General features: G+C 43.2%; 1 protein-coding gene across 2 annotated transcripts in view; it reads left to right on the forward strand.

Annotated features, from left to right (window-relative positions):
* Positions 1-12,823, forward strand: part of nhsa (Nance-Horan syndrome a (congenital cataracts and dental anomalies)) — a 66,580-nt gene that overhangs the window by 32,572 nt on the left and 21,185 nt on the right. The gene's annotated exons all lie outside the window — the stretch shown is intronic.

Raw genomic sequence — 12,823 nt, forward strand, 5'->3', positions numbered from 1 at the left:
TTTATTGGGCCTTTTGACATGAAGCCATCCAATTAAACTGGATCTTTTCTTTTAGAAAACGGCCTCTTCGCGGTGATTTGTTCGCGTACATAAGAGGCAAACTTGTCTTTTTCCTCCCACTTTACTTCATCCCTGTCACTTGTTCTCTTGCAGATCATCTGTTCTAATCTGCAGCTGTTCCCTGTGTTGAATAATTCATTAAAAAACCTAATTTTCTCAGTTCTTCTTTTGTGTAACTGGTCCTATACTGGCTTTGAAGCTGCACTGGGCGATATGTGTTTTTTAACCTCTCAATATTTACCAGGTTACTGGCAAACAGTCCAGGCTTAGATCAGGTAACAGTCACCTATTTATATACCAATGGTTGGTGAGTGGTTACTGGCAGGCTTGACATTTGAATGCAAAGAGGCATTCAGCACTGGATTGTTAACGTCCTTATGATTGCTTTGGCCACTACCAGCTCACCACGGTCACCTGTCTGCAAACACTACTCCCCAAAGCTACTCACCAATTGATAGTGAAAGTGTGAAAAGTGCAATGCAGTCCTGGCCATGCCATCATGTGACCGTCATAAAAAAGATTGGATTTGATGGAGCTCGTCTCAGAATTGTAAACAAAAGGCTCAGAAACATGAAACTCCAGCTGAACTGCAATACTACACCTATGGGAATAACCACCTCAGGAAACTCTATATATGCTCTCTATAAAATACAATGCAGCTGCTCAGTGCTCTGGAAGGGCTTGAATCTCAGGCTGCCGACTGACTTCTGATATTTAGGCAGGCGGGGCAGCCAGGGGCCGTGTTAAACGGATACCCAGTTGCTTGTGGGAGGATTCAGTTTCTCTTTATGACAGTCCAGACTGACAGCATCACTGTTAGACGCCGAGGGCGTTAATGAAGCCAAAGCCGCTGCCTCAGCAGTTTAATAAAAGCGCCTACAGCTGAAAATGTAACTGCAGTTGAGTGTTGGGTGCTCGGTGACACCAGCTTCCCTTCTGATGCGATTTGTAAATTTGATGGCAGTCAACAGTGTTGTATTTATGGCTCTGCACCCTCCACGGATACATACGAGACGTATTTAGCACCATAAACCCAGCATCAGCCATTAATCACCAGGACCCAAGTTATTTATAAGCCAGTTTCATTTTCTTTCCTGATTATATCCAGCTTTAATAGTTGATGGCTCGCTTCTTAGAAAGAAGGATCAAATGACTAAATTCACCTGAATATACTTTTTACTGGAATCAGTTTACGTTTTTATTGTACATGTGTGAATAATTAGAGACTCTCAGAGCTTTGCTGTTATCAGAAAAGATTAAAAACCTATGGAAGCCCGTTTCGGCCACACAAAAAAAAAGTATCCATAACTCAAAATTTCTAGCTATCTTTCTCAAAATTTCAAGTTAGCGCTGTCAATCAGTAATCTACGTGAATGATGTCATTTTCTTGTTACCTGGAAGGATATGGCGCAGAGGAATGCGGACTCAAAACTGGATCTGATAGTAACGCCATGTGATTCACCTAATAACACACAATTTCATCATTTGTGAAGCCACACTGAAAATACTCAGCAATTTGTGCATTCATGACTGGCTGTAATATTGGTAGCTTAGCTGTAAAATTTCCAGCTGAGGGCTTCAGCTTCCGGGTAACAAGGAAATGATGTAATTCACGCAGATTACTGATTGGCAGCGCTAACTCGAAATTTCGAGTTAGTTTTCTAAAAGTTTAGGTTAATAAGTCAAAATTTTGAGAGAATAACTCGAAATTTCGAGTTATGGATACTTTTTTTTGTGGCGGAAACGGGCTGCCATAAAAACCAAGCAGTCACCTCTTAAAGTGCCAAAAGTTGCAGTTCCTCTTTTAGCCACTTGAGGCTTGTCTCAAGAAGTAAGTAAATCTCCATAGACTCCCACATTAAAATAAAAAAACAACAACAAAAAGACAACAACACTAAAATCCACTGAACAAAAAATGAACCTACAAGCTTCTAAGGTGGCTATATCCGACTAACATATAGACTCTATCTATAATGCCTTATAATAACCCGAATGCACAATTTACTCTTACTTAACTGAGGCCTACATATTAATATTTGGCCTTTTTTTTTTTAAAAAAGAAAAAAAAGAAAAGTGTATAATTGCTGTGATGTTCACGTATTATTGATGTTTTTTATGACAATGCTCATGGCTGACTCTGATAGTATGGAGGCTCAAACATCAGCTCAGGCTGAGATCCCCATTTGTAAGCTGCCTATAATCACGATGGCTCTCTACATCGCCACCTCGGTGTCCTAAATTACAGCTGTCCTGCATGTAAAGTGTGTTTGTCTGTGTTCCTGTGTCATATCTGTGTGTCATCAGTAGTGCTGGTATGCTGAAATGCTGACAGTCAAATCCTCACACATATCTGCCTCTCTGACAGACACACCTAAACTGCTATACGCTGCACGAGCTGTTTGTTCAGCTGGAGTGGGCGCTCCTCCCCGTCTTTCAGTCAGAAAACTCTCGGGGTCTGGAGCATCGATAGCAGAGGCATAGAGCAAGAAGTTGTCGTGTTTTTCAGCCCCGATTTGCTCTCCAAGGGTTGTGAACTCCAAAGCGATGTAGAGCAGATTTAAGGGCTTGTATGTTTTTATTGCTTGGCTGCAGCTCCCACAGGTGCTTTAGGGGAAAGAGTCCAACTTGCTTGTTATGATATTGCTCAACTCTTCCTGAAATGAGCTCGTTTTTCTTTTTTGTTTTGCTTGTGTGTTTTGATCAAGCAGAGAACCTGCGTAAAATTACAGGAAATACGCTGAAGTGTTTCCACTGGGAGGCCTGAGAGACTCCACAATCAGCGATAACAGCTTGGCCTCGCTCAGGGTCATTTATTATCTTTGCTGAATACTCTCTGCTTCGCAGCTCACTTTTAGTTTGGATTTCTGTCTCGTTGCTGGAAACTGTTACTGTACACTTCAGCATCAGTGCAGACTTTGCAGTTTTGAGTGTGACATTATAGAAGCAGGTTGGTTTGATCTCGACCTTTGGTCGCACTTGTCCTGTGGTCTGCTTCTTTTACTGGAATCAGTTTCACTGTCGTCTGTTGAGAAAAGTCATCTGGCGGGATTTCAACACCATTTAACAAATTTACTGGATGAAGTTCATTTTTTCTCTTTTTCACCTCTGCTGTGTGCTGGTGGTCTCATACATGCAGCCACTCAAACCAAACTGGAAGCCAGAAACTTGAGCTGGGGAATAAAAACAGCCTCCAGACGACATACTATGTTCAGAAACTATATAAATAAACATTTGTCAGATTGGTTTATTTTCTATCTACCAGGGAAATGCGGGAATTTTACCTTAAGCAATCTAATTTTATACATAAAGTGATTTAAGAGTGAAAACAAATTACTAAAGCTACTTTTATGGCTGACATGGCTAACATAAAAACATTATTTGGCAAAAGCACCAACAGAATGGCTGAAAAAGTAAAGAATCAAGGTGTTGCAATGGCTCGGTTAAAGTCCAGACCTCAACCTGAATGAAATGCTGTGTCAGGACTTTAAGAGAGTTGCGCATAAACAAATTCCCCAACAAACCTCAGCAATGTCGTAAAGAAGAGTGGGACAGAATTCCCCCACAGTGATGTGAGATGGTGAAAAAGTCATGCTGCTACTACCTATTGAATCACAGGTTGTACTTTAGCTTCCACAGGACTGTACAGATGAAAGATGCTAGGCTAATTTATCCACAGCAGAAAATCAGTGTAAAGCAGTTTTCTGGGGATTTCACCATGTGGCACCGTGATTGATGTGTGCATACAAGCGCTCTGTATTTAATTTCCTCTCAACTTTGTCAGGTGAGCAGCTTGCAAGTTGTATAAAGCACCTTTTGAATTATATCTGCCGATTTCATAATGTTTGGTTTGGTAAGCTGCCTGTTTTCTTATGTCATTGAAGTAAGCGCACACACAGATATGTAGCTATCGCCTTTTAGATCAGTCTTTTTGTTTTTCTCTGTCTTAAAAGAACAGAACAAGTTGCAACACCTCCATTATTTTTGATAAATCTCTGGAGATCTGAGTGGCTTAAAAAACTTAACTGCTTGATGCAAACATTTTGCACCCACATGGCCAACATGAAACTAAGAAGTATGTATGGGGACGTTAAGTTGGAACCAGTTTGACGTACTTTTCCAGCCTGCTGGACACACCCATGCTGTATACTCCTGTTTCTGCTGGAGATGTATCCATGTGTCTGAGGGGGAAAACAAACGCAGTAGCTGGTATTCTCGAGAACTCTGACTTGCGTAAAACTGTCACCACACGCCCAACAGAGTGTGTCACGGGTGCCATGTGTTCAGTTGCACCCACTAATTTTACATCATGTCATAACAACGGGACCCATCATTACCAAAATGCTGCTGATTGCAGGTCAGTAGAAGTTAGGGCGTAAGAGCTACAAGAGACATATGTCCTTAGAAAAGACTTAACAGCATGCAGGAATTATAAGAGAAAAGACAAAAAGCCCGGACCAAATAAAAGCAACTCTACAGGGCATGGCTGCTCTTTATCTCCTCCTTTTTAGCCCCAAATAATATTTGCTCTTTCAGCTTGATGGCGCATGTCCCACGAAGCATAATAACCAGCGACCGCCAGGATTTCAAGGCTTCCTGGCATCTGTTCCTACGGCCTGCCATTCACGAGGCACTTACATGAACGAGCCCCCCGGGGGCAGCAGGATATTCAAGAGTCAGGCCTACTTTCTTTTCTAGCCTTTACCCGGGACCACTTCTTTATTTTTCTCAGGAAAGTCCCTCAGGACAGAGCAGCATTCAGAGCCAGGCTGCCGACGCGTGAGCCGTAGCCCGGCAGGTCTGGCATCTGTAAAGTTCTGCAAAAGAGAAAGCCTCCGGGGAGCACGCACGTAGAGATTAGAGGGAGGTGAAGATGTTTGGTTCCTGTTCGGGATGATAAGATTTTCTCAGGAGAAGCAAAGCAGGATTGTTCCCGATGTAATGAAAAACAACCCTGCTACTACAGTAGTGCACCTCTAGAGATTCATCTGAGCTGAATAAATAGTTTCAATTATAACAAGATGTGTTCTTCTAATATCCTGCTGCAATCAACTATTAATGTGTTTTCTTTCTGTCTTTTTCATGTGCCCCCCGACTTTCTGCCTTTATTCTCCCGTTGACGAATAGGTAAGTACCCCTAACACTTGACATACATCTGGAACCCATCTGAGCCTGTAAATTCCAAACAAATAATTTATTCTTGTATGTTTGATAGTTAATATTTCCCACTGCTGCGCATACACACATCTGCAGAGGACTCAGGGTTCACTGCAGGGCTGTACTTTCCTTTCCACAGCTGAGGTACGATGAGCTGCGAGAGACCGCACCCGTGTCCGTGCACATGTGCCCATTTCCATGGAGACGCAAAGCTTAAAATAATACACACAATGGCATCCTTTCTGAAACCTTCTGGCACGAGTTAGTATGAGGTGTCAGTGTGGCGCTGACAGCCCAGCTGTGATTTCCACTCCAGCTCATTGATGCTTTCCGTACCGCTGTGTTAATGAGTAAACACGCACGCTCTGTTTCAGTGGAAATCTTATGCACACACACTCCTACAGCTGGGCACTGCTTTACAGAATCATCAGTGTACGTTTGAATATTTGTGTTGGCCGACAATAGAGAGATACATGTGGTATAATCCCAGTGTGTCCTGGGAGAGTCAGGGTGCGGCTCCGAGTGGGCGACACGCTGGTCTGGAGAAAATGTTTCTCGGTGAAGTGAATGTGATTGGATTGGATTTGTGACGGTTAAAGACACTTTATAAGGAGCAGACAAAGCATTCAAATAAATGTATTGAACAGCTGAAGCAGGGAGCATTTCAACTTATCTCTCTACTCGTTAAAGTTAAGTAAAGATGTATTTAATTAAAGGTTTTGGTTGACTGTATCTCTAATATTGTTAGCGTCTGCACTGAGCCATTACTGGGCATTTAGCTATGTTGTAACCCCAAACTCCTCTGAATCTCTAGGAATAATAATCACAGCATCAATTTAAGGACTCACAAATGTCAGAAGATTCCCAGAGGGAGATCACTGAAACGGAATTGGAATTGGGAAAGGCGTTTGGGAATATACAAAAAGGTGCAAAAAAAACAATGTTTGTTTGAAATATAACATGTAGCAGCACAAATAACTGAAACAATTATCTAAATGAACAAAGGAAAGAAATGAGGAAAGGGTACCCACCACATCCATCCACATTCACCCACTCTTGAGCGACTTGCTCTTAGAAGGACTTTGTGCCCAAGCTTTCCTACTAAATTAAAAGCAATACACAGTTTATGATGAATGCAGACTGTACAGTGGTGGTGTGGTTAGATCTGTCGCAAGAAGGTCCTGAGTTTGGCCGTTGACACAACTCTGCAATCTTGGACTGCAGGTGTACAAGTTTAAAAAACGCCAAAGTGTGTGGCTATCTGCAGAGAAGACCAAAAATAAATAAAAAGTGCACTTGCACTGGCTGATTCATATCAGGAATTTAAACAATGGAGGCATGCACTCCTAACTGAAGACAATTAGGCCTTCAGAGAAAGGAAGAAAGACAGGAGGTGAAGACCCAGAGGAAAGGTACACTGAGGAAATATATTACTTAAATAAAACAGGAGGTGGAAACAAGAAAGAAAGCGGAATGAAACAAGGAGAGAAAGGCAAAGGGAGGCTAAAGACACAAGGAAAAAGTGAACATGAAAAACACGAGAACAGCATGACAATTAAATCAAAACATGGCCCAAAACTACACAAAACCCAGGACCATAGAGGAAAGTCTGTGTGTGGGAAACACTGTGTTGTATTAGCAGTGCTATTTCTCTCTAAATAGTTCCACCTCCTGGTGAAGCTTGTGGGTTTGGGGGCTTTCTGGGTGTGGTGCTGGAAGCCGCCAGGATTTGGTGCTCCATTGTTTTCCCTCTAAGGCCTGCTGGGTTTGCTCTGTGCATATCCATCCATCCTGCCAGCGACTGGTTTGTCTTGGACCAGCCGGGCCGCCGATGTATTCTCTCTCTGATTTGATTCCCAGCAGACAGAAATGTGTGAGGGTCAGCCCAGCTCAGCCTAATGCCGCTCCCTCTTGATGACTTTCCCTGAGACCCCCGCAGGTCACTCTCCTACAAAGCTGAACCCAGTCTGACCATAGCTGTCTGTTAAACCGAGGTTTCCACTGCGATCGTCCAGCGCCAAATCTGCCCTCGTCATCCCTTTTCCAAACCACACCTTGCTCCATGTCTGCGTTCAGGGTTCCCTATTTTCCCGTCGAACACTCTGTCTGTTCTACTTATTGTGCTCCATGTGAGCGGCGAGTGATGCCAGTAAACTGGTGAAACCACAGTCTGAGGCTCACACAGCTCAGTGTTTACACAGGAAACTGTGGTGAAAACCTTCTGCGATTAAGCTATTCAGACACTTACATAACAGTCTGCATATTCCTGTGTACCTTTAGTGCCAGGTTACAAAGCGACTCTCCAACTGTGTGAGGTTGTTGCCCTCACTGATACCGAACGCACACATTACACACGCATGTAAGTTTGTAATCGCTCGAGTGTTTCCGTAACCTCTGCAGCTCCGCCTGTGACCTGAAACTGTAGTGCCATGTAGGCTCCTACCCTCTGACCCCTCAGCTTGTCATACACTGAGCTGATAAATGAGCAGCTGTGCAACACACTGGATGCGCTTCTGTCGCCAGGAGCTGGTTTTTGTTTAAAATTTAAACACTAAGCAGTGTGCAGCCTTTCAGTCAAAGCAGAACGCAGATATAGGCCAGTGCGACCGTGAAACAGTTATACGAGACACATAAGGTCAGGCAGGCGGCAGCGTGCAGACAGGACTCTGCAAGTTTTCTGTTTTATGACAAGAGAAAGAGTTATTTACTCTTAACACACATGCTATTATGACTGACACGGCACTGTGTTTGCCTTTGCACGGCAGGCCATCAATTCCTCAAGAAATGAAAATTGATAAAAAGTCCTAAAAAAAAGCAAAACAAAATGTTTCAATTTACTGTTTTTTCCTCATTTACTAGCAGGAACCACATCTCCAAATGTGATTAAACAGCTTTTATTGATCGTGAAACAGCAAGTTAGGCCTGATGATGGTCTCATTGGGGACTGACTGTGGATTCTGGGGCTGGCAGACCTGGTTGGTACCTATAAGACAGGACGATGCAAAGATTGTGGGCATGCTAGTTCCTCTCATACTCTATCCACTGCTGAGGGACGGAGTTGGAGGGTTGGGTACTTCAACAAGTTTACTTAATATTAGTGCTGTCAGCGTCAATCTCATTGAAAGGACGTTAACGCCATAACTGCATTAATGCGGCAAATCTCCGTTAGCGAGTTACTGCGGATCGCCCTGTGCGCGGGGCAGCACGGCGTCAACGCATTAGCGCGGTTACCTCGTTTTTTTTCTGTTCTCAAAGTGATCTCCCTGTTGGAGCTCTGTCTGGGGGGAGTTCTTTTTTCTCCTTGTCTTTCCTGATGTTGTGTATTTTCCATTGTTCGGTTCCGGGTCGCTGCTCGTGTGGTCGACCGGCTAGTGCTACCTAGCCTGACCTGTCTCCCCAATGAGATGTTTGTGTATTGTATGTATGGTCGGCAAGGTCAGTCTCTCAATTTCCCCTCGAGGATGAATAAAGTCTTCTGAATCTGAATTTCTGGTGGAGTGTCAATCTTGTGATAGACTTGGCGTAGTGGTCTGGTCCAAGCCATTTGTAAGGTGTGAGCTGCCTCCTTCCTAAGCGGGCCCTGCCAGGACACATTTTGTAACGCACGTTTAAATATTCAAAGGAACGGTTCAATTAAACACATCCTCCCATGTCTAATGTTGCTTTGTCATGCATGTGGAGTTGTATTGAAATTACATAATGTGCGCAGCATAAATGCAGCCTGTTGACAGGTTAATCTCTCGTTCCCGTCTTGTTTTTCTTGGCTTTGTGCATGTGGAAAGGTAAATTCGCTCCTTCCTCGCTCGTCCTGTCCAACCACAGAGGAAAAAACACTTTTGTTTCACCTTTTTGAATGCAACCGTTTTCCCGTAAGCCTTCTGGTTCATGTTGACAGAGCTGATCGTGCCGAGGCTGCTCAGGTTACTTCTTCTGCTTGTTCTGACTTCAGGGGCTTTCATTATCTTCTTCCTTGTGGTTAACACTACCTTTACTTCCAGTAAAGATGGGAATGAGTTTTTCTTTTTGTTCTTTAAATCTCTTCCAAAAAAGTTCGCCTTTCTCTGGGTGCTCCTGAGACGGAACAAAAGCAGGAGGTCAAAGGGCGAATGTTTTAATTTGTGAGACTAATAGGCCAGGTGGACCTGGAGGCTACGGAAACCCAGAGAGCCTTTTCAGCTGGGACCAGCCCAGGAACGCCCCTTCCTCCTCTGCTGAGTCTGAGTGTGTGAGTACTTCAAAGGTGCAGGGAAAGCAGGAACCCGTGCCAAGCTCAGCGGGAGGGCCATTACAGCCCAATAGGAGTCAGCTGTGACCTCAAAGACCGTTAAATGATGTGATATGAGAGGGCGTGCTGCAGCCTCCCGAAGGCCTCTGTAGCAAATCAGGAGGGCAGAGCTGTAAAATGAGCTCCTTGCTGATTTAAAGGTTGAAGGAATTTTAAGTGTACTTAAAAATATAGGCTGTTACTTTTCTCTTACATGTGTTTTTCACATTTTCCCCTATGTTGTGCATTAAGGAACTGCTCGATTACTTTTTTTTATAGTTTATATTTGTAACTTTTCAGTGTTTTTTTGCTTTTCTATTAAGTTTAAAAATGTAGAAATGGGTAGTTTTTTATCACTAAGCATCTGAAAACTGAATATCTATAGTCAGCAACGAGGCTGTGAACAAGTGGCCAATAAATTGGTGATTTACTTGAGTGTTTGCTGATGTGAGCTGACCCCACAGTCTGTATGCAGACATAATAATGAGGTGTCTAGAGGTCAAGAGGTAAAAGGCTGCTGAATGCATCGGCTCTGACCTCTCCCGACCCCGCTGAGTGCGCATGTAGAGGAGAGAAAAATGAATCGCCCATCTCTGCTGGCTGGGAGTTGCTCTCATTCAGTTTTTGTTATACTGAGGCTTTTCTTTTCATCGCTTAGAAGCTGTGAGTCAAAGAGCGTACGCCTGTATTCAAGGGGGTCAGGTTGTATGGCGAGGGCAGGGTAATGAAATATTCACAACACAGAGTGAGAGTCGATTCGAAGTGAAGCTAATATGAATGAGTTGGTTTGGGCTTTTTACAAGATTTTAATGAGAGAACATCTGCGGACGGTAAATTCCAGATGATTTCATCATTGTTTTTGCTCCTGATAAGTGTAAATCAGGATTTAATTACAGTGAGCTGAGAAGTGCAGTGGAAACTCCCACTCATGCTGTTTGAGCTGTTCAGCATGACTAAGGGTTGATTGCACCGCATCGCTGCAAGAGCTGGATTCTCCCTGGATGTTGTCATTCTTTAGTAGCACTTTGATAGATGTACTTATTTTGCTCTTTGGTGGATCAGTAGAATAAGAGGGAGGTTTAAAACTGCAGGTTTAGCTTTCAGAATTGCATTTATCCGAAATCTTTTCTTAATACACTTTTAAATCTCTGCTTAGAATCTTATATAAGTAGATTTGCAAACATTTTCTTCTAGTTAAGTCTTCTAAAGCTTTCTTTTGTCAATTAAAAAAAATACAGTATCTATATATACTGTGTCAGAGTGAGAAAATAAGAAGTTAAAAGAAAGAAATTGATGCTTGCACCAAGCGTAGCCCATCTTTATTATATATATATCACTGTCACTGTTTACAAACTGAGCATCGTGTAGTATTCAATAAGATTTGAAACTAACAGTTGATCACATAAATTAATCACGAAAGTGTTTAATGAGGTGATAAATCAAGTGAACAAAAGGGTCATTTTTCCTTAGACTTTCATGTAATTTGAAGCTTTTGTTGTACTCACCCCCTGCTGGCCACTAAGTAGAATGCAATGGCTTTATTTTTCAAACCCAGAGGCTACGTCAAGGATCTCGAACTCCAGTATGATTGAACAATGCATGATTTAGCCTACATCCATTGAACAGTAGGATTGACAGGAGGTCAACTCACACCCGGTGGGCTGTTGGGTTTGTTATACACTGGCAAAAACACCATAAAGAGAGCAAAGCATTACTGTAAAACCAAAGTAATGAGCTAAAAGTTGCGACAAGTTGCTACAACTCCCCAAAAGCAACTGCCTTCGCATTTCATTTAGCCATTTGATCTGCTGTTGATATGAAAGCCCAGGTCACCCTTTCTATTTATTCATTTGTCTGGATTCAGCGTCGCATAAATGTGCAGTGACGCTCTCGCAAAACTGCCTGCTCATTACCGTGCTGTAAAACACGCCGCACACTCTCGTGAACATTACACAAGCTGGAAAAGTTTACAAAGGAAATGTTTCTGAGGACGTCAGACGTTCAACACATCCTCCTCCTTTCCCCACCAGAAACGTCTCCCTCGAAAGAGAGGGAGATCTTTTTGTTGGCGTCACGCCTACCCTGCGATGTACAGCGCTGTGGAGGGTTCAAAATGGAAAGTATTTCAAAGTCACCGCAGCCTGCCGACAGACTTTGTAGTGGTAATTTAAAGCAGCTGAGGAAACAATCGCGCACCGCTCCTCTTCTACAACTCTGAGCCTTCGTCAATCTTCGGGAGGATTTCGGCTCAGCAGCAACAGAGTTTCAGATATTATTCCAAATAATTCTTAACCAGCATGATTTAAAAACTGCGTGTGTGCGTTTAGGGTATGGATAAACTTCAGAAACTTTATAGCTTTGCTGAGGATTGTATCGCAGGAGGGAAGCTTTGGGGTTGTGGTTTTGAAATTTCTTTCCTGTTGATGAATATATTTTTGGGCTTTCCAAGCTTGTATGGTCGTCTGTGTGTTTATGCACTTCGCTCTTGCATTTTCCTTGTTATTTGCCTTCAGTAGAACATTAGGTTTATCATGAGGTCATGTGTTTTAACGTTTTACAATGGAAAACTGTGATATCTGATGGGATTCCCCCTCCCTTTCTTCATTTTCACCCTTCACTGTACCTCCTGGCACACAAGCAGACAGACAGTTTGGCGCTCCAGGCGCTGGTCCAAAATCTAAAGCAGCGTCTCCTGAAAGTACACGTGTGATTTCATTTCACCACCAGACGGGTTTTCGTGTGTGGGCTTGCAGCGCTGCCAACCCCTGCGTGCTGACCTCAAGTCAAGAAACACAAGCAGACTTTAGTGCGTTTTAATTCATCAGGAATAATTTCACACTCCTGCCGTGCTTTTCCCGCCGTGGTGATGTCATTAAAGAACAGATTAGGTAGATTGAAATGTCACTTTTATGGGACTATAAATAGAATCGTGATCCTGATGGGCGTATTCCTCGTTTCTCAGCCGGATAATTAGCTGACTCATATTGAGGGACAGTAAAGCACTTTAGGAAGTTAACCAGCAGTTTGATTACTGCTCAGCAGCTGTTTGCTGTGGTACCTGCAGGCACCTGAGAGCAGCATCGGGCTGCAAAAAAGGCTCATTACCCCCCCTGTGGACCTCCTGGTTCCCAGCATCGCATTCCAAGCAGAGCCCACATCAAAGCTCCAGGTGAGCTGAGGGAGTGCCTGTTTGAATAGGTGTGGTAGGAAGAGAGACAGATGGGAACACCTTCAGTTACTTGTACTAGAATTAGTCTCAACTATGACCAGTCTGTGCAAGTCCAGTGTCAGAGTGGAAACGATCCCAAGGGCCACTTAAATGTTACACGCTAAATACACCAATTA

The sequence above is a fragment of the Astatotilapia calliptera genome, chromosome 23 (assembly GCF_964374335.1).
Source record: "Astatotilapia calliptera chromosome 23, fAstCal68.1, whole genome shotgun sequence".
NCBI classification, from domain to species: domain Eukaryota; kingdom Metazoa; phylum Chordata; class Actinopteri; order Cichliformes; family Cichlidae; genus Astatotilapia; species Astatotilapia calliptera.